A 22181-nucleotide genomic window follows, 5' to 3' on the forward strand; every position below is an offset into this window, starting at 1 on the left:
GGAGACTTTACCCTTCTGATACCCCCCTTTATTTACCATGAAGTTCTAGTACAAAATGGTGATCACTCTCACTGGGCAGCAGCTGCAGGTATACTGGGAAGGCACTTGACATAATGGAGAATGATTGCTTTCAGACTTTCATTGATTCTCTTGTCCATAAATCTCTTACTGGGCTGTACAGAGACATTGTACAGAGCCTTTAACCTGGGTGGGTCTTCACTCATTAAACTGGATTATACGAGCCCTCACATGCCTTCAGAGAGCCTTCCTAATTGTTACAGTTTTGTAACAAATGCACCTGGAGAGGGAAAAGGGATGTGGTTTCTGCGTGCAAGGCATTCCAAATTAAATACTGAATGGGGCCAGAACTGACGCTTTACTATTTTAAGTTCAGTTGCAAACTTTCATCCCTTTCGAACAGGAAACAAACTGCAAACTCCAATGTCCATTTGTAGCAAAGGTGGGGGGCAGCGTTCACTTCACGGTAATCCCAGTCGTCACAGGTCCATCCCAGAGCTGGCTCTGAATAAGGCTGCGATCCCTGTTTTCCTTCTGCATGTCAGGAAGCAGAGGTGCATGTGTTCTGCATGCACCTCTGCTTCCTTTGAGGCCAGGGGTCGCAAGCGGAGGTCTAGTAATCATTAGAGGCAGGTCAGGGACCAGTAAATGACGCCCATGGTACCCTGTCATTCCAGGAGACGTGGCTTTTCGCATTGTCAACTTCAACTATGCATAAAGCGCCAGTATTCTTGATTCTTACACTGCCCCGTCACTATTCCATGTTGGATCATTTTATAAGCTTACATTGGGGCCCAGTCGTCAAGAGCACACCCTTCAAACGTCTTTGCATTTGCTTTAAAGCCATACACAATGAAGGCCTTCTGTATATACAGCACCCAAGTTCTCTAAGAACGCACTTGCATGCACACTGTGTTCTTCTGCTGACTTCTATTACAGGTGTCTAAGAACAGAAAATGAAATCACAGTGGCAGAATGTTTTCTGATCAAGCAGCAAAAGCCTGGAATTCTATATCAGGACCGGAGGCTCGGATTATGCTTTCTCTTTCTTTACTGAATATTCACAGCAGCCAATGAAAACACAGTAAACAAAAATCTACATATCCCAAGATGCTTAAGTCCATGCATCACATGTAGCAATCACTTAACGTGACCTTAGTCCTTATAAGCCTTGACCTCGAACGTCATATCCTCTTTCTTTGCTGCTTCGCAGCAGATAAGTAACATTTCCTCTCTTTATGCCGTATTTTATATGCATTTGACTTGATTTTAGTGGATTAACTAAATATTGTAAGCGAAGCGATTCTGCTCGCTTTTATCTTCAAGTGGTGTTTTGTTTGATTGTTTTTACGGCTTTTTGCCGAGATTTGACCGAGTTTTATGACCCCGGCACTGGTGGAGTGAAGCGGGAATGCTCTACGCGTCGAGCGCGTAGTCTGTTTTCACTGGCAACTAGAGTTGCCGTGCGCGCGCGATCTCAACGAGCCGATCTCCTTTCCCTGCGTGCTTCGGGGAGATCGGTTCGTTGTTTGAAAGCTGCGCGCTGGGCATCGGAGTTTTGCCATAAGTTAACAGAGAAATTTTGCATTTCCTTGACGCCCAGCTAAAATCCTTGCTGGGTGGTAAAATTAAATACAAGGCTTTGCCTAGAGTGAATTGTACAGGCAGCTTCCTCCACATTTAGCATACTTTTGCAAATATATATTTATAGTTATACTGATATTAATTTCTTAAGAAGATATTTGTATTTATATAATAATTTGTAATTTTGCCTGTGAGGGTTTTTTTCACTCCCCCTTTGTTTTTTGATTGTGAGTCTTAATAATACTGATGGCTCAGTGGAGTGACCAGGACGCAGGGTACTACCCTGACGACACTGACAACCAATTGGAGGTAAATTTGGTAGAGGCACTAGATTCCAGAGTGCAACAGCCAGCTAATGACGCCTTGATAAGAGCGCTTGGCCCTTTCTCTGGGCAATTATTAGAATATGCCGAATCTCAGGGCTGGATGACTGGCAACACCACCTCTCTCTCGGATGAGTCATCCCCTAAGGTTCCCACTAAAGCCAAGGCTAAATCCAAAAACCTGGGGAGAGATGATCCGCCTGGGGATTTACACGCAGAGATGTTTGATAAATTACGGTAGAAACGGAGTGCAGAGGATAATTACAGCACTCAACAGGATTCCTCCTCTTCCGGAGATTCTGACAATCCTGATTCAGATGACTTAAATGAACCAGCCCCCACTAAAAAAGCCAGAAGACAGGCTACGGACCTGCACTTTTTAGACTTTGACCCTTCAGATATTATGCACCCTAGGTCCTCGAACTGGGTTCCTTCCACAGAGGTTGCTCAATATGTGCACGCAAACTTAAGAAGGGGTTTTGATAAGGAGGTTCGCTCTCGGCTCAGGGCGGAATGCCCTAGACCAGATCTAGACAATAATGTGGCAGACACTCCAGAAATTGACCCAACTATGATAACTTTTTTGAAGAAATACGCAAAAGACCCCAAAAAAGGTCTGGACAGATCCTGGCGCCTCTGTCAAGACAAACTGCTTGATATGTCTGGTCCACTAACAAAAATACTTGATTTAGCTGTTGCTTCTAAGGAGTCTGACACTCCTGTTAACACAGACGTCCTCTTAGGCTGGGCTCAGAGAGCGGTGTGTATGCTGGGTAACACTAACTGTGCTATTTCCACAGAGCGCAGAAAGTCGATACTTATGCGAATGGACCCTAAATTAGTTGATTTGTCATCTTCAGAGGCGGGGCCTGCGGCCGAAAGTCTCCTTTTCGGTTCTTCCTTCATTAAGGAACTGGCAAAATTTTGCTCTACATTCTCCACCCTTGATAAAGCCCAATTGTCCCTCAAAAAGGTTTTCAGGAGAGGTCTTTTTATCAGGGCTGGGCGTTATGGCGGATGAATGCCCGGCCGAGGTAGCTTTGTCAGTCCCCAAAACTATTACCCGAGAGGTAGGGGTAACTGGTCCGGAGACCAAACAGAAACCACTTTCTACCCCTCTCGTCCTCGTGGAGGGAGGTCCAGATTTCGCAGGGGACACCGCAGAGGCCAACAGGGAGCGATTCAAGACTCCTCCTTTACCGGTAAGCATTATTCATCATTCACAAGTTATGCTTGGAGGAAGAGTGAGACTGTTTGTGAACAAATGGAAAGAGATTTCGGGGGATCCTTGGGTTATTCAGACTCTAACAGGCTTTCTCCTGGAATTTATCAGCACCCCATCCCAGTTATCCCTTCCTGTAACTATGAGTTTTTCCCAAGAAAATCTGAATTTTATAGATTTAGAGGTACAAGCTTTATTAAACAAAGGAGCAGTCGTTTTTTCAACCCCTCACCCCTCCGGGTTTTGCAACCCCATCTTCGTAGTAGACAAGAAGGGAGGAGGTCATCGTCTAGTGTTGAACTTAAAAGACTTCAATTCCTGGATAGTGTACAGACATTTCAAAATGGAAGGGATTCACATGTTGAGGGACATCCTTTTAGAAGGGGACTGGATGGTTCGGCTAGATCTAAAGGATGCCTACCTCTCCATTCCGATTTTTACTCCTCACAGGAGATTCCTTCAGTTTCTATGGAAGGGTCATTGTATGGAGTTCACGGCTCTCCCGTTCGGCCTGTCCTCGGCCCCATAGTGCTTCACAAAATTGTTGAGGCCAGTGGTGGAATGGTTGAGAACCAAGGGTGTACGCCTTATCATATATCTGGACGACATCCTCTTGATGGCTCAAGACTCCCCGACTTTATTGACGCATTTGAATTGGACAATCAGTCTATTACAAGATTTAGGTTTCCTTATCAATGCGCAGAAGTCATTGTTGAATCCATCCCAGGTGATAGAATTTTTGGGTTTCAAGATAGATTCGATCCACTCCCAACTGATTCTTCCTGCGCTGAAAATTCGCAACATCAAGAGGGAGTTGAGATCAGCATTAATCAGCCCGACAATTTCTCTAAGGAACATTGCTCGCCTGGTGGGCCTGTTGGCCTCCTCCATTCAGGCAATTTTTCCTGCCCCCCTGCATTATCGAGCTCTGCAGAGACTGAAGATCCAATACTTGAGACAAGGTCTGAGTTACTCGGCTCTAATTCCTCTGACTCCAGAGGTCAAAGAGGAAATTCAGTGGTGGCTTCACTACATGGAAGCATGGAATGGCAGAGGCATTTTCGGTTTGCATCCAGAAGTTGTCATAGAATCAGACGCCACCCAGTGGGGTTGGGGAGCCCGTTGCGGCTCAACTGTGACAGGGGGCCATTGGTCAACGAACGAACAAGAACTTCACATCAATTGCTTGGAACTCTTAGCGGGGTCCTTTGCGATAAAGAGTCTATCCCCGCTCAAGACAGACTGCTGCATTCTTCTGAGAATGGACAATATTTCAGCAGTACGATATGTCAACAAGCTGGGGGGAACAAAATCCAGAATTCTGGTGGAGATAGCCAAAGAATTTTGGCATTATTGTCTGAGTCACAGGTTAGTGGTTCTAGCAGATTATCTCGCGGGAGATCAGAACACAATAGCAGATTGGAACTCCAGATATCTGACGGATCCCAGCGATTGGATATTGGATCCAATGATTTACCAACAGATAGTCCAGGAATGGGGTTGTTGCGAGATAGATCTGTTTGCTTCTCGCCTCAACACTCAGACTCAGAAATTTTACAGCTGGAGGCCGGACCCTCAGGCTTTAGCGACTGATGCCTTCTTACAGAATTGGTATCCTGCTCTGAATTATGCTTTTCCTCCTTTCCTCTTGATACCCAGAGTACTGTCTCAAGTTCGGAGGCAGAAGGCAGATCTGATCCTGGTGACTTCGCTATGGAGGTCTCAACCTTGGTTCCCTATTGCACTTCAATTAGCGTGTGCACTGCCATTGCTCATTCCTCCTGGTCAGAACCTGTTGCTGAGCCCGGAGGGCCTTCAACATCCATTGATGGTATCAAAGACTCTAACACTGATGGCATGGAAGGTGTCAGGTCAAGATGGAATACCCCAGGCCTTTCGCAACAAGCTGAGAACTATATCAAGCAGGCCTGGGCAACTAGTACCCACAAGAGATATGCTTCTGCATGGCGTAGATGGGATAGTTGGTGCAATAAAGGGGTATTAATCCCTTGGAATCAAGTATTGATTTAATTATACATTTTTTGGCAGAATTAGCATCTTTAGGCCTAGCCCATAGGACGATTAATAATTTTAGATCAGCTATTTCCTCAGGTCACGTTCACATTGAAGGTAGGTGAACATCCTTTAGTGTGTAAACTATTGAGAGGTATCCGTTTTTCGAACCCTCCTCAGGCCAAGTATTCTACTCTTTGGGATGTGAACATTGTTTTAAGATTTTTAGACTCTTGGCCCAGTAATAAATATTTTTCTCGCAAACAGCTTTCAGCTAAACTGACTATGTTGCTTTGTTTAGTCTCTTGTAAGAGGGTATCAGATGTCAGAACTTTAGATTTATCTGGCAGGATCTACTCTCCGGAGGGCGTTACCTTTAATGTTTCCAGGAGAACTAAGACTAATTGCAGGTCAGTATCCTACCCTTGGTTTCCAGGGAATTCTAAATTATGTGTGGTACAGTGTCTTAAGGATTATGAAGTTGTTACAGAGGAATTTAGACAAAACATGGATGGGCAAGTCTTAATTGCCTTACAAAAACCATTTAAACCAGTTTCCTCAGCCACTCTTGCGAGATGGATAAAGTGGTTAATTAATGAAGCAGGTATTGATACCAGTCATTTTGGTGCACATTCAGTTAGAGGAGCCATGGCGTCAAAATCATTTGCTTTGGGTTCAAGTCTGGTGGACATTATGAAAACAGCAGACTGGTCGTCTGAGATCACTTTTCGTAAGTTTTATTTTAAGCCTGTGATAGATGTAGCCTCTGTTGTTATGGGTCAGCTTTGAACTAGCATAATCCGAGCCTCCGGTCCTGATATAGAATAAAAAAAATTCTAGCTTACGCGTAAAGAATTTTCAATTAAAATGTTTTATTCTCCCTATGGACTTGCAATGATGACCTTTTTCGAATTTTGGGGAAAATGAAAAGCCTGGTTTTGAAAACTACAACTGTCTTTGGATTCTGCCCTACCCATAGCTTAGCTCCAGGGCTCTTTTCTAAACTGTGCTCGCTATACATATACTGAATAAATATATAAATAAATAAGATACTGATGACATATCATAGGTGACTGCATGCCTTTACCATGTGCATGCCTAGATACAAGACAAATGGCGTTAAGCTCTTTTTAAATAAAAATAGGGGAGGTTGCTATACACGTGTTTTCGAGTGTTGGTGTGAAAGCAGCATTTATTCTGGGAATAATATTTCACTGTGCCTGTTCCCGCAAACTAAAGCAGCAGTTAAGTCTTACTTCTCCAGTAAATCTGAGGAACAGATTTACAAAATGTTTTTGTGGCCAAAAATGCAAAACAATGTTTGGCCCTGTACAACATCCACTGTTTCCTTTCAGGGGAGGGGGCAGTGATCAAAAGAGAACGTTTTGTTTAACCAGCCCCATTTCCTGTAAGGAAATCAGGCTGCCAATTTGTTTTTTTTCTTTTTAGGGGCAAGTGCAAAGCACTCCGTCCCTCTTCTAATCTCTCTTTAGGGGGATTTTAACCACGCCCATGTTACGTCAGTCACTTCAAATGGTTCGTGGGCTTTACCTTTTGAAATCAGCTTGTTTTCATTTGTGAAGGGCACGCATATGTCATGCCTTTTCCCGTGTTTAGCCCTCCTCGAGCGCACCGGTAAACTACTAGAAACATACAAGGCTCCATCTTTTCTGTATGGTTTCTGGACTACTTTTTCTCTTTATTTCACAGCACAATTGCGCTGTTTGTTTTTCATTTAATGTGGCAAAAAAGTTTGGTTAGGAGTTTACAATGCTAATAGCTCTAACTCGACGTAATCGAAGGCCTGTTGCATTGCAAATGCTTGTTTTAAAAGCAATCATAGTGATGGTGGTCTGATGACCCTTGCAGGCCACGATCCCTTTGAAATTGGCCAATCGAAGTGAGTCTCAGTTTGTTTAAAAAATATAAATTATGTAGGTTGGACTGCGACCCTTTCTGATTCCTTACTTTGTGATCCTCACAAAGACTGATTTCAGATTGTAATGCTTTTTGCAATGCAATGAGAATCACGGTACACCTGACTCTTAATTTTGCCTTCTTTACCCATATCATATCCATTTTAGGGCTGATTTAGATTTCCGCAGATAGGTTTCTATGTCACAAATGTGAAAGATATCCTGTCTGCTGAAATATAAATCCCATTATTTCGTATGGGATTTATATTTCGGTGGATAGCATATCCGTCACCATTGTGATGGAGTAACCAGTCTGCGGAAATCCAAATCATTAATACTGTTCGACCCAGTGCTTAATTTGCTCCGATACATGCCAGAGGCGCACAAACACTCTTTTTTGTGGACTGAGACATTTTTCATCATCATGTTTTGACCCAGAGTAGAGTAAGAGTAAGAGTAAGAGTGAGAAAAAGTGAAAAAGAGAAAGTGTCAGAAATTAGGCCTTTGGTTGGCAGTCCAAGCAAGGTCCCTCGCTCTAGTCAGGGCAAAGAAGAAACATACCTGGTTAACCGCCGCTCACTCCCTTGGTAGCTTGGCATGAGCAGAAAGGCTTAACCTAGAAGCAATGTGTAAAATATTTGTACCAAGCCACACAGTAATACAGTGCACCACTACAAAAGGACACAGCACAGGTTTAGAAAAATAGTCAATATTTTATATAAATAAACAAGACCAAATACTATAAAAATCCACAATACACAATTAAAAATATGATTTTAGCACTTAAAAATACAAAAGTAGTGCCTAGAGGCACAAATGTTGCAAGTTGGTATTAAGCGGCATCGAGACGGAGTAGTTTTTCACAATGCAATGCCACTGGTGCTGTTGCGTAGTATGCACCCCCATGTACAGAACCTTTGTAAACAAGTAGAAAACACGTCCGTGCATGGAGACGGGGAGCGAAGCGTCACTAGATCTGATGTGGCATTGGTTCTGGTGCTACTGGTCAGAAGAGCAGAGGTTTCGCGAAGAGGCATCGGGTCCTTACTGCAGATCGGTGGAGGTGAGGCGGCAGCAGTTGCAAGGTGTCGGTCCCTTAGTTCCAGCAGAGACAAAGTCTGGCAAAGTCACAATGCTGTGGGGCGACCTCATGGGGTTGCGATGACGTCACAGGACCGCAGGCACTGCAAAGGCGTCAGATGTCACGGACATAAGACTTTCGACACTCCAACCTCAGCGAGGTCGTGCGTGATCAGCGTCTGTGGCGATGCAAGGCCTGCAGGGTTGTTGTGGTCATTGCACTTCCGCGAGGTCCACGGCTTCGGGGCAGGCGGCGTTGCGGTTTCCATGCAGTGGTGTCCTTAGCGAAAGTTGCACAGCGTCATCAGGTGTCGTTACACAGGTTTTCTTCAGAAATTCATTTCCAGGGGCTCAGGAACTGGAATGGCACCCTCTAGCAAGCTAGAATCCACAGCATGCAGACTCGAAACTGGATGGTGAAGCCTTTGCTGTCCCTGAATCTTCAAAACAGGAGGCAAGCCCTACTCCAAGCCCTTGGAGATACCACTCAAGCCAGTCTTTGTCCCCTTTCACAGGCAGAAGTAGCAACCACAGGATAGCCCAACAAAGCACAATCACAAGCGGGGCAGCACTTCTCAGCTCTACAGTACTTCTCCTTGGCAGAGGTTCCTTTTGATTCCAGAAGTGATCTAAAGGTTTGGGGTTTTGGGTCCACTACTTATACCCCTTTCTGCCTTTGAAGTAGGCAAACTTCAAAGGAAAGGCTCTGTTGTTCACCAGATCCTGCCTTGCCCAGGCCAGACCCCAGACACACACCAAGGGGTTGGGGGCCTCATTGTGTGAGGGCAGGCACAGCCCCTTCAGGTGTAAGTGACCACTCCTCCCTCCACTCTAGCTCAGATGGCACATCAGGATATGCTACACCCCAGCTCCCTTTGTGTCACTGTCTAGAGGAGATTCACAACTGACCCAGACATGGAATCCAAAAACAGGTGGAGTCACAGAATGGCTCCAGCAAGAAAATGCCTACTTTCTAAAAGTGCCATTTTCTAACTAACAATTTAAAAAAGAACTTCACTAAAATATTTATTTTTAAATTGTGAGTTCAGAGACACCAAACTCCACATTTCTATCTGCTCTCAAAGGGAATCTGCACTTAAATGATATTTAAAGGCAGGCCCCATGTTAACCTATTAGAGAGATAGACCTTGCAACAGTGAAAACTGAATTTGGCAGTCTTTCAGTGTTAGGACATGTAAAATACATCATGGGACATGTCCCAACTTTTAAATACACTGCACCCTGTCCATGGAGCTACATAGGGCCTGCCTAAGGGGTGCCTTACATGTGTAAAAAGGGAAGGCTTAGTCCTGGCAAGTGGGCACACTTGCCAAGTAGAATTGGCAGTTTAAAACTGCACACGCAGACACTAGTGTGGCAGGTCTGAGCAATGTTTACGGGGCTACTAATGTGGGTGGTACAACCAGTGCTGCAGGCCCACTAGTAGCATTTGATGTACAGGCCCTGGGCACCTCTAGTGCACTTTACTAGGGACTTACTAGTAAATCAAATATGACAATCATGGAAATGTCAATTACACATATAATTTACACAGGAGCACTTGCACTTTAGCACTGGTCAGCAGTGGTAAAGTGGCCAGAGTACCAAAAACAGCAAAAACAGTTCAGCGCACAGTCAAAATATGGGAAGAATAGGAGAAAAAGACAGGGAAGACCACACCAAGGATGCCAGGTCTAACACGTGTCCCCCCAGCTCAAAGTAAGGAGAACTACCCTACCTCATGGGAGTTCTAATCACTAAGGTGGAAGTATCTGGACAGAGCATCGGCGTGTTCTGTTCCAGGGCGGTGTTCCACTGTAAAGTCCATCTCCTGTAGAGAAATTAACCACCTCAACTGTTTTGGATTCTCACCCCTCACCTGTATTAACCATCTGAGGGGCCTGTGGTCTGTCTGAAGCCGGAAGTGAGCCCCAAGCAAGTAGGCTCCTAGCTTCTTCAGTGGCCAGACCACAGCAAAAGCTTCATGCTCAATTGCACTCCACCTACATGCTCAGGGGAGTGACCTCCTACTAATGAAGGCTACAGGCAAGTGGCCCTGTCCATTTAGCTGTGATAGCACTGCTCCTACACCATGCTCTGAAGCATCAGTCTGCACGACAAACTCCTTGGAAAAGTCAGGTGCCTTCAGCTCAGGTGCATGGCTGCCTTCAGGGCATCAAAAGACGTCTGGCAAAAATCAGTCTGGATCACTTTTCTGAGCTGCTTCTTCAAAGTTTATTTTAATAAGGGAGCAACAATGGTGTCATATCCGTTAACAAACTCCAATAGTATCCTGAGAGACCTAAAAAGGCTGTCACCTCAGTCTGAGTCTTGGGGGGAGGCTCCCAAGCCACAATGGTGTCAATTGTTGGCTGTAGGGGTGCCACCTGGCCACTCCCCACCTTGTGTCCCAAGTACACCACGCAACCCTGCACTATTTGGCACTTGCTTGCCTTATTAGTGAGCGCTGCCTTCTGCAGGGCCTCTAACCCTTTGCAGAGGTGCTGCAAGTGTTCCTCCCAAGTGGAGCTGAACACAGCAATGTCATCCAGGTAGGCTGCGCTGAAATCATACAGTCCAGCCAACACCTGGTTAACCAACCTCTGAAAGGTGGCAGGGGCATTCTTCACCCCAAAGGGCATCACCCTAAATTGTCAGTGCCCATCAGGGGTGGAAAATGCAGACCTCTCTTTAGCCCTCTCAGTTAGAGCAATCTGCCACTATCCAGAGGTTAAGTCAAAAGTACTTAGATATTTGGCAGCCCCTAACCGGTCAATGAGCTCATCAGCTCAGGAGATGGGGTGCACGTCAGTCTGAGTGACCGCATTGAGTCCACGGTAATCCACACAGAACCTGAGTGCTGGATGGCACCTGGAGCAGCAGCTTTTGGGACCAAGATCACAGGGCTGGCCCAATGGCTACTGAAGAACTCAATTACCCCAAGGGCTAACATTTTGGATACCTCCTCCTTTATGTTGGCCCTAACCTTGTCAGTCACTCTGTAAACCTTATGTAAAACAGGAGGACTGTCCCCGGTGTCCACATTATGTGTACACAGATGAGTGACCCCTGGGATCAAGGAAAATAGAGGGGCAAACTGTCCCAAGACTTGGCGACAGTCCCTCTATTGCTCTGGGGTCAGTGAGTGGGAGAGGTTCACACCCTCCACAGATGAATCCTTCTCCTTAGCAGACAGGAGGTCAGGAAGAGGCTCACTCTCACTCTCTTCCTCTGCCCCATCATCTGTTGCAAGGAGCATTGTTGTCCTCTCAAAATGAGGCTTGGGGAGATTGACATGTAGTAACTCAAGGGGTTCATGGGAGTCCGCAAGTTCACCAGACATGTGACATCACTCTTGCACTCCACTATTTCAAATGGCCCAGTCCACTTATCTTGGAGAGCCCTAGGCTCCACTGGGGCCGTCACCCAAACCTTTTGGCCAGGCTGGAACTCAACCAGAGTGGCTTTCTGGTCGTACCAGAGCTTCATATCTTCTTGGCTTGCCTCTAGGTTCTCCTGGGCAAGCTTTCTGAAGTGAGCTGTCTGGTTCCTAAAAGTCAGCATGTAACTGAATACATCCTGGGGGGAGGCTACTGGAGGCCTTCTCCAAGCCTTCTCTAACCAGAATCAAAGGACCCCTGACAGGTGGCCATACAGTAACTTATAGGGGCTAAATCCAAGACCCTTTTGAGGCACCCTCCTGTAGGCGAACAGAAGGCATAGCAAGAGGATGTCCCACTTACACCTCTAGGGCTCTGACAGGCCCATGATCATGCCTTTCAAAGTGCAGTTGAATCGCTCAACCAGGCCGTTACTTTGGGGGTGGTAAGGAGTGGTGAACTTATGTCACCCCACACTCCTTCCACAGAGACTTCATATAAGTTGATATGAAGATGGTATCCCTATCAGATACCACTTCCTTGGGCAACCCCATACGGGAAAAAAAAAACATCAAAGCACGCCCCACCACAGGGGAGGTGATTAACCACAAAGGAATGGCTTCTGGGTACCGGGTGGCATGGGCCACCAAGACCAGGATGAACTTGTTGCCCATGGCTGTCTTGGGATCCAGAGGCCCCACAATGTCAATACCTACCCTCCCAAAGGGGGTTGCTGACCACGGGAAAAGGTTGGAGGGAAGCCTTACATTTCCCCCACTCTTTCCACTTGCCTGACAAGTTTAGTAAGACCAACAGTGTGCATCTGAGTGCTTGTGCATTTGGGGCCAGTAGAAATGGGTGACAAGCCGTTCAAACGTCTTGTCCCACCTCAAATGTCCAGCTAAAGGCAAAGCACATCATGAGCCAGACCCAGTAGGAAGGTTCTGAAGCACTGGGGTACCACCAGCACACAGGCTGACCCAGGCTCCGCAACATTAGGCTCGCTATATAGGAGGCCATCCTCCCAGTAGATCAAGTGTGATCCAGACTCTTTGCCAGACGTCTGATCTGCAGCCTGCTGCCGCAAACCCTCCAGAGTAGGGCATGTCTTCTGTGCCTCACAGAATGCCTCTCTGGTGGGTCACCCTTCCTGCTGCCACTGACTCAGCTCAGGGACCTCCCCCAGTTCAGCCACTTATTCCCGTGTAGGATCCAGGGCTTCCCCCTCATGCAACCTCCTCCTGGACCTTGGGAACTTCTGGAGTGGGTTTCCTGTGCCCCTTACCATTCCTCCTTCTGGCAGACACCTAGGCCACTCCTTCAGGCTCCAGGTTCTCCTGGTCACCCTGATGGGCTGCCATCTACCAGGTGGACACACACACCCAGGCAAACTCAATATATCCAAGTGAGACCTGTGCTCCACCTCCCTCCAAGGTGAATCCTCCAGCAAGCAGACAATATACAGGCATGGGTGGACTCACATCTACTCTCAAGGCACCTGAGACCCCCCATTCTAAGGTAACCTGCACCACTCTGCACAGATGCTCCGAGTTGTCCCCTGCAACTACTTGGTGAAGTACATGGGGATCTAACTGCTCTTCAGGCACCAGGTGACATCTCACAGTAGTTAGACTGGCTACTGTGTCTCTCAGAGCCTCCCCCCTCTGTCCATTGATGGTCACCTACTGCTTGTACTTCTTAGTGTACTCAGGCACAAGGGTTCTCTGGACCACCTCACTGTCCCCCAGTGAGACAAGGGTCATCTCAGCTGGCTCCCACCCACCTGGAACCAACGCCTCCGCAGGTGCTACACTAGCCAAACCCTGTGCTTGAGCACCAGCGGGTGTATGTGTCCCCCTAGGGACATTTGGGATCCCCCCCTCACATGACCCACCTGGTCCCAAGCATAACACTTGCGGGGACCCCCTTCAGCAGGTTTCTCTTTAGAAAACCAGGGCTTCTTCTCAACTGGGGGCTGGGAATCCTTACCCTGGTAATTAGGTTGGAGCCCTTCAGAGAACTCCCCCTGTTTACCCTTACCCCCCACTTCTTCTGAGAGGGACCCTGCCCGCCCTTGGCGTGGTCTCCCCATACCTCTTCTGGACCCTGGTGCTCTCCCAACGGTCTACTTCCTGTGCAAGCTTCCTGGGGTCAGTCAGTTTGCTGTCAATCAGGTGCTGGCAAAGCTCTGGATAGCAAAGACTGTACAAGTGCTTCCAAGCAATTAAGTTGTAAAGCCCCCCATAAGTTGTTACCTTACTGCCCTTCACCCAACCATCCAGTGACCTGCAGAAAGAATCGACACATTCTAGTCAAGTTTGGGATTTTTGACTTATACTGCTCAGGGATGATACCATACCTTGTGAGTAGGGCATCCTTCATGATAGAGTAAGTGAGCCTGTTAGACCTGACAGCCTTAGGATGGTCACCCCTAACTTTTTGCCTACCTCCCTCCACTTTTTGGACACAGTTTTTGCTGGTTTTTAGACTTTGTGCACTTTACCACTGCCAACCAGTGCTAAAGTGCATATTCTCTCTCCCTTTAAACATGGTAAAATTGGATCATACCCACTTAGACTATTTAATTTACTAATAAGTCCCTAGTAGTGTGCACTATATGTGCCCAGGGCCTGTAGATTAAATGCTACTAGTGGGCCTGCAGCACTGGTTATGCCACCCACTTAAGTAGCCCCTTAACCTTGTCTCAGGCCTGCCATTGCAAGGCCTGTGTGTGCAGTTTCACTGCCAATTCGACTTGGCATTTACAAGTACTTGCCAAGCCTAAAACTCCCCTTTTTCTACATATAAGAAACCCCTAAGGTATGCCCTAGGTAACCCAAAGGACAGGGTGCTGTGTAGACAAAAGGCAGGACATGTACCATGTAGTTACATGTCCTGGTAGTGTAAAACTCCTAAATTCATTTTTACACTGCTGTGAGGCCTGCTTCTTTCATAGTCTAACATTGGGGCTGCCCCCATACAGTGTTTGAGTGGTAGCTGCTGATCTGAAAGGAGTAGGAAGGTCAAATGTAGTATGGCCTGAATAGTGATATAAAACCCTGCTGACTGGTGAAGTTGGATTTAATATTACTATTTTAGAAATGCCACTTTTAGAAAGTGAGGATTGCTCTGCACTTAAATCCTTCTGTGCCTTACAATCCACGTCTGGCTGGGTTCAGTTGACAGCTCCTTGTGCATTCACTCAGACAAACCCCAAACACAAGATACTCAGCCTCACTTGCATACATCTGCATTTTGAATGGGTCTTCCTGGGCTGGGAGGTTGGAGGGCCTGCTCTCACACAAAGGACTGCCACACCCCCTACTGGGACCCTGGCAGACAGGATTGAACTGAAATGGGACCTGGTGCACTTCTAAGCCAGTCTGTGAAGTCTCCCCCACTTCAAAGGCACATTTGGGTATATAAACAGGGCCTCTGCCCCTTCCAACTCAGACACTTCCTGGAGAAGAAACTTGTAACCAGAACCTGCATCCTGCCAAGAAAAACTGCCTGGCTACCCAAAGGACTCACCTGACTGCTTTCTGTGAAGGAGTGCTGCCTTGCTGTTGCCCTGCTGCCTTGCTGCTCCCTGGCTGTGGCGAAGAAGTACTCTCCAAGGGCTTGGATAGAGCTTGCCTCCTGTTCCCTGAAGTCTCAGGACCAAAAAGACTTCTTTCTTGCAACTGGACTCCATGTGCAGTGAAAATTTGATGCACCACTTGCTAAAACCGACACACAGGCTGCCCCGCGGTGAGAAATTCACTGCATGCTGGACCAGAACGACGCAGACCAATTTTGCAAGGAGAAGATCGACGCGGCACCTGCGTTGCGGCCGGAACTTCGACGCACGGCCCACCGGATCGACACACGGCCGACCTGGGATGACGCAGCCCGACTTCCAGAGGGAAAATCGATGCAGCGCCTGCCATGCAGAAGAAACTTCCACGCAACGCCCACCGGAATGACACATCGCTTGTGACTTCGCTCCACAAGCCCAGGATTCCACGCACAGACCCCGGGGTGTCTGAAAACCCCGCAACCCGAAGAGGATCCACGACCGAGCACCGTAAATCGACGCACAGCCATCCCTGTGTGGAAATTAAACGACGCATCACCGTGTGGGGCCCGAGAAATCGGCACACACCCCCTGTGTTTCCACACTTCTCCTCCTCTGTGGCCCATTGCAGAGATTTTTCACGCAAACCAGGTACTTTGTGCTTAAAAGAGACTTTGCTTTAAAAAGACTTAAGACATTTTATATCACTTTTCAGTGATATCTCTACATTTACTTAGTGCATCTTTGATCATTTTGACCTGCAAATATCCAGAGAAATATTATATATTTTTCTAAACAGTGTGTGGTGTATTTTTGTGGTGCTATATTGTGTTATTGTATGATTTAATGCACAGATATTTTACACATTGCCTTCTAAGTTAAGCCTGACTGCTCAGTGCCAAGCTACCAGAGGGTGGGCACAGGATAATTTGGATTGTGTGTGGCATACTCTGACTAGAGTGAGGGTCCTTGCTTGGACAGGGGGTATCCTGACTGCCAACCAAATACCCCATTTCTAACAGAGCACCTGAGGATCGCCTAAGGATGTCAGAGTATCCCTCCCCTCGACCTCAAAGTGCTTCCACAGACCCGCCCCCCAACGTGCTCCCGGGCCAAGTTCATGTGGAGAGCAGGCTCATACCCTTTGAACCACAAGTATATGCCATCCTTCCTCTTGTAATCCTTAGCTAGGTCTTTGGGAATGTGCACCCTCCTCTCAGGCTGCACTGTGGCACTGCTGCCACCATCTCTACTAGTCTAGCTCCTCAGATCTAGTTCCCTCAAACTAAGCTCATGAGCCAGGAGCAGCTTATTCTCTTCTATGGTCAGCCTCCTCTCCTCCATTTCCCTCTCCATTTTCATCCACAACTTCTCTAACTCCAACTGCTGATCTCTTTCTGCCTGTTTGTCCTGTAACTCTTCAGGAGTCAGACCCTTGGATGACACACTGCTACCTGCCCCGGAGACCCCCCCAGGCATAACAGGTGCATCCACTACCACATTATGGACACTCTGCACCTACTTACCCTCGTCCTCCCCCCCTGGGTGCCCCCCAGCCTCCTTGGCTGTTACCCAGGCCCTCAGTGCCTTTTGCAGCTCCTCCTTCCTGGCGGAGCTCCTAATGGGACAGGCAGGATCCTTACTGAACTGCTTCAGTTGAGCAAATGTATAACTCTCCAGCTTCTCCAACTCATAAACAGCTCCAACTGGTGCGTCTCCTGATTGAGACATTCAAATAAAAAAAATGCCAAGTTCCAAGGCAACAAAGAGTTCCCAATGAGAAGTTCACAAATCAAAAGTAATGGAAGCAGATGGAGTCCAAAAAGAGAAAAAGCAAAAACAAGTAGTATGTGGTCTGCACTGGAAATAGTAGTGTGCACTTATTCACTGTAAGTCAAGTACAAATACAAGTCCAATCCTCATCGCTGATCACCAATGTTATAAATGGGGTCTCTGGTTGTCAGTCAGGTTACACCGTGTCCAAGTAAGGAACCTCACTTGAGTCAGGGCAAAGGAGAAACACACCTGGTTAACCACTGCTCACCCCCTTGGTAGCTTGGCATGAGCAGAAAGGCTTAACCCAGAAGCAATGTGTAAAGTATTTGTACCAAGACACACAGTAATACAATGCACCACTACAAGAGGACACAACACAGGTTTAGAAAAATAGTAAATATTTTATCTAAATAAACAAGACCAAATACGATAAAAATCCATAATACACAATTAAAAATATGACTTTAGGCACAAATGCTGCAAGTTGGTACTAAGCCGCTTCATGACGGAGTAGTTTCCCACAATGCGACACCACTGGTGCCAGTTACAGAGTCGTATGGACCCCTAGGTACAATAGCTTTGTAAACAAGTAGAAAATAGACCGGTGCACAGAGTCGGGGGTGCAAGGCATCGCTGGATCCGATGCTGCGTCGGTTCTAGTGCTGTGGGGAAGAAGAGCGGAGGCGCTGCGAAGCAGCACCTGGTCCTTACTGCAGAACGGTGGAGGTGAGGCGGTGTTGGTTGCGAGGTGTAGGTCCCTTGGTTCCGGCAGAGACAAAGTCCGGCGAAGTCACAATCCTGCAGACGACCTCACAGGATCGCAATGACATCACAGGACCATAGGCACTGCAATGGCGTCGGATGTCACGGACCTTGGACTTACGACACTCTAACCTCAGCGAGGTCGTGCGGGATCAGCGACTGCAGCAACAGGTGGCCTGCGGCATCGTTGGGGTTGTTGCGCTTCTGCGAGGTCCATGGCCATGGCAGGCAGCATCGCAGTTTCCGTGCAGCGACGTCCTTAGCGAAGTCACACGGTGTCGTCTGGCGTTGTTAGACAGGTTCTCTCCAGAAATACTCTTCCAGGGGCCCAGGAACTGGAATGGCACCCTCTGGCAAGCTAGAATCCACATCATGCACACTCAGAACTCGATGGTGAAGCGCTTGCTGTCCCTGAGGCTTCAAAACAGAAAGGCAAGCTCTACTCCAAGCCCTTAGAGATACCTCTCAAGTAGCAGTGCACAACAAAGTCCAGTCTTGGTCCCCTTTCACAGGCAGAATCAGCAACTGCAGGATATCCCAACAAAGTACAATTAAAAGCAGGGGCCGCACTTCTCAGCTCTACAGCTCTTCTCCTTGGCAGAGGTTCCTCTTGATTCCAGAGGTGATCTAAAAGTTTGGGGTTCTGGGTCCACTACTTATACCCCTTTCTGCCTTTGGGTAGGTCGCTCCCCCTGCCGCTGCAGCTCCTCCAGGTTCCTGAGTTCCTGAGACCCACCTCACAGTAAGTACCCCCCCCCCTCCCAGCCCCTCGCTCTGCCCTGCGCTACTCACCCTCTCTCCTGCTCCTGCTTCTTTTCTTCTTTTCTTCTTCTCTGTTCTTCTGTTCTTCCTCCTCGCTCCTCGTCTGTAATCTTCTTCTGTACTCTTCTTTCCCCCGTCTTCACTCTTCTTCTCTTCTTCCTCATCTTCTTCTGTGGTCTTCTGCCCTCTGTTCTTCGTTTTTCTGTATCTTCTTCTGTGTTCTTCTGTGTTCTTCTGTGTTCTTCTATGTTCTTCTGTGTTCTTCCGGTCTTCCTTTCTTCTCTCCTTCCGGTCTTCTGATCTTCCTTTCTTCTCTCCTTCCGGTCTTCTGTTCTTCTGTTCTTCTGTTCTTCTTGTCTTCTGTTCTTCTGTTCTTCTGTTCTTCTGTTCTTCTTGTCTTCTGTTCTTCTTGTCTTCGGCTCTTCTGCCTCCTCCGTCCTCTTCTCCCCGCGCCTGCCCTCCTGCCTCATCCCCCTCCCCCACTCGCATCCCCCTCTCTATCTCTCCTATCTAACCCGTTCACTATCTACCTCCCTCACTCCTCCTATCTACCTATCTCTCTATCTCTCTATCCCACTATCTAACTCCCTCACTCTCCACCTCCTCCTATCTTCCTATCTCTCTATCTATTTCCCTATCTATCGATTTCCCTATCTATTTTCTCTATCTATTTCTCTATCTCTCCCCCCTCCCTCACCCCCTCTATTACCTATCTTCCTATCCTCTCACTCTACCTCTCACCCTCACCCACCTCTACAACCCCCCCTCCCCTATCTTCTCAACCCTACTCCTATCTTTCTCCCTTATCTCCTAAACCTCCTAACACTCACCCCCCTCCACCCTTAAACCCCCTTCCCCCAGCTCTTCTCACTCTACCTGTACCCCCCTCCCTCGCGCTTTCCCGCCGCGACCTCCTGCACGCCCCCGCCCCCCAGCTCCCATTCGCCCCCATCTGACCCCTCCCCCCCCTCCTACCTCATATGGCGGCCGCTGCGCGACAGTGGTAGCGACCCTTGACCCAAGGGTAGGTCGCTCCCCCTGCCGCTGCAGCTCCTCCAGGTTCCTGAGTTCCTGAGACCCACCTCACAGTAAGTACCCCCCCCCTCCCAGCCCCTCGCTCTGCCCAGCGCTACTCTCCCTCTCTCCTGCTCCTGCTTCTTTTCTTCTTTTCTTCTTCTCTGTTCTTCTGTTCTTCCTCCTCGCTCCTCGTCTGTAATCTTCTTATGTACTCTTCTTTCCCCCGTCTTCACTCTTCTTCTCTTCTTCCTCATCTTCTTCTGTGGTCTTCTGCCCTCTGTTCTTCGTTTTTCTGTATCTTCTTCTGTGTTCTTCTGTGTTCTTCTGTGTTCTTCTATGTTCTTCTGTGTTCTTCCGGTCTTCCTTTCTTCTCTCCTTCCGGTCTTCTGATCTTCCTTTCTTCTGTTCTTCTGTTCTTCTTGTCTTCTGTTCTTCTTGTCTTCTGTTCTTCTTGTCTTCGGCTCTTCTGCCTCCTCCGTCCTCTTCTCCCCACGCCTGCCCTCCTGCTCCTGCCTCATCCCCCTCCCCCACTTGCATCCCCCCCTCTATCTCTCCTATCTAACCCGTTCACTATCTACCTCCCTCACTCCTCCTATCTACCTATCTCTCTATCCCACTATCTAACTCCCTCACTCTCCACCTCCTCCTATCTTCCTATCTCTCTATCTTTTTCCCTATCTATCGATTTCCCTATCTATTTTCTCTATCTATTTCTCTATCTCTCCCCCCTCCCCCACCCCCTCTATTACCTATCTTCCTATCCTCTCACTCCTCACCCACCTCTACAACCCCCCCTCCCCTATCTTCTCAACCCTACTCCTATCTTTCTCCCTTATCTCCTAAACCTCCTAACACTAACCCCCCTCCACCCTTAAACCCCCCTCCCCAGCTCTTCTCACTCTACCTGTCCCACCCTCCCTCGCGCTTTCCCGCCGTGACCTCCTGCACGCCCCCGCCCCCCAGCTCCCATTCGCCCCCACCTGACCCCTCCCCCCCTCCTACCTCATATGGCGGCCGCTGCGCGACTGCACACCGGGCGTGCGCAGCGGGCGCGCCAGAGGCAAGCCCGTCTGCGCCCGTCCGCGCCTGGCCCGCGCCCAGCGCCACGACCCCTGGTCCCCAGCTCTCCCAAGCCCCGCTGACCCGCTACGACCCCACCACCCTCCACGCCCTCAACCCAGGACGCTCCAACACCTGCTTCCAAGCTCACCCCAAACGCACCCATGGACCCTTCGCCTGCAACTCCTGCAAACGCAACTTCCACCACGCAACAACCACGACCACAAGCCCACGCGCCATCAACCACCTCAAGTGCATCCTAGTCAACGCTCGCTCCGTCCACAAACACACCATTGAACTCTGGGACCTCCTGGACTCCATAGCACCGGACGTCGCCTTCATCACGGAGACCTGGATGAACGCCTCCTCGGCCCCTGACATCGCCACTGCCATCCCCGAAGGCTACAAGATCTCCAGAAAAGACCGCACCAACCAGGTAGGAGGAGGTATCGCCATCGTCTTCAAAGACTCCATCAGCGTCACCACCTCCACCGAAGACACCCCTCTCGCCGCTGAACACCTGCATTTTCAGATTCGCACCGATCCGAGGACCACCCTCAGAGGATCCCTCGTCTACCGTCCTCCCGGGCCACGCGCCCCTTTCAGCGACGCCATCACCGACTTCATCTCCCCGCACGCCCTTGCCTCGCCGGACTACATCCTCCTAGGTGACCTCAACTTCCATCTGGAACAAAACAACGACCCCAACACCACCACCCTGCTCGACAACCTCGCCAACCTCGGCCTCAAACAACTGGTGAACACCGCCACCCACATCGCCGGGCACACGCTTGACCCCATCTTCTCCGCCAGCAAACACGTCTTCTTCAGCCACGCCTCCGCCCTACACTGGACCGACCACAGCTGCGTCCACTTCACATTCCGATGCGAGACCCGCCACCTCCGCACCCAACCCATCCCTCGTCGACAGTGGAACAAGATCCCCGAAGAGCAACTCTTCTCTGCACTCGCCGCCAACCAACCCACCCTCACCACCAACCCCAACGACGCAGCCCTCAACCTCACAAACTGGATCTCCAACTGCGCAGACATCCTTGCTCCCCTCAAACGCACGCATCGACAGACCAACACCAAAAAACCTCTCTGGTTCTCTGACACCCTCAAAGAATCAAAGAAAACTTGTCGCACCCTTGAGAAAGCCTGGCGCAAGGACCGCACCGCTGACAACATGACCGCCCTCAAGAACGCTACCCGCGAACACCACCACCTGATCCGCGCTGCCAAAAGGAACTTTTTCACCGACAGACTGGACAAAAACAGACACAACAGCAGAGAACTCTTCAGCATCGTCAAGGAGTTCTCCAACCCCAGCGCCAACGCCAACGCCGTCACGCCCTCACAGGATCTGTGCGAATCCCTCGCCACTTTCTTCCATCGCAAGATTAGCGACCTCCACGACAGCTTCGGACACCAGACCCAACCATACACCACCGAACCGGCATCCACGGCCATCACCCTCAACAACTGATCCCACATCAACACGGAAGAAACCAAATCCATCATGAACCCTATCCACTCCGGCGCCCCTTCGGACCCCTGCCCGCACTTCATCTTTAACAAAGCCGACGACATCATCGCCCCGCACCTCCAGACCGTCATCAACTCTTCTTTTTCTTCTGCTACCTTCCCCGAATGCTGGAAACACGCCGAAGTCAACGCCCTACTAAAGGAACCTACGGCTGACCGGAGCGA

The sequence above is a fragment of the Pleurodeles waltl genome, chromosome 7, assembly GCF_031143425.1.
Source record: "Pleurodeles waltl isolate 20211129_DDA chromosome 7, aPleWal1.hap1.20221129, whole genome shotgun sequence".
In the NCBI taxonomy this organism is placed as follows: Eukaryota; Metazoa; Chordata; class Amphibia; order Caudata; family Salamandridae; genus Pleurodeles; species Pleurodeles waltl.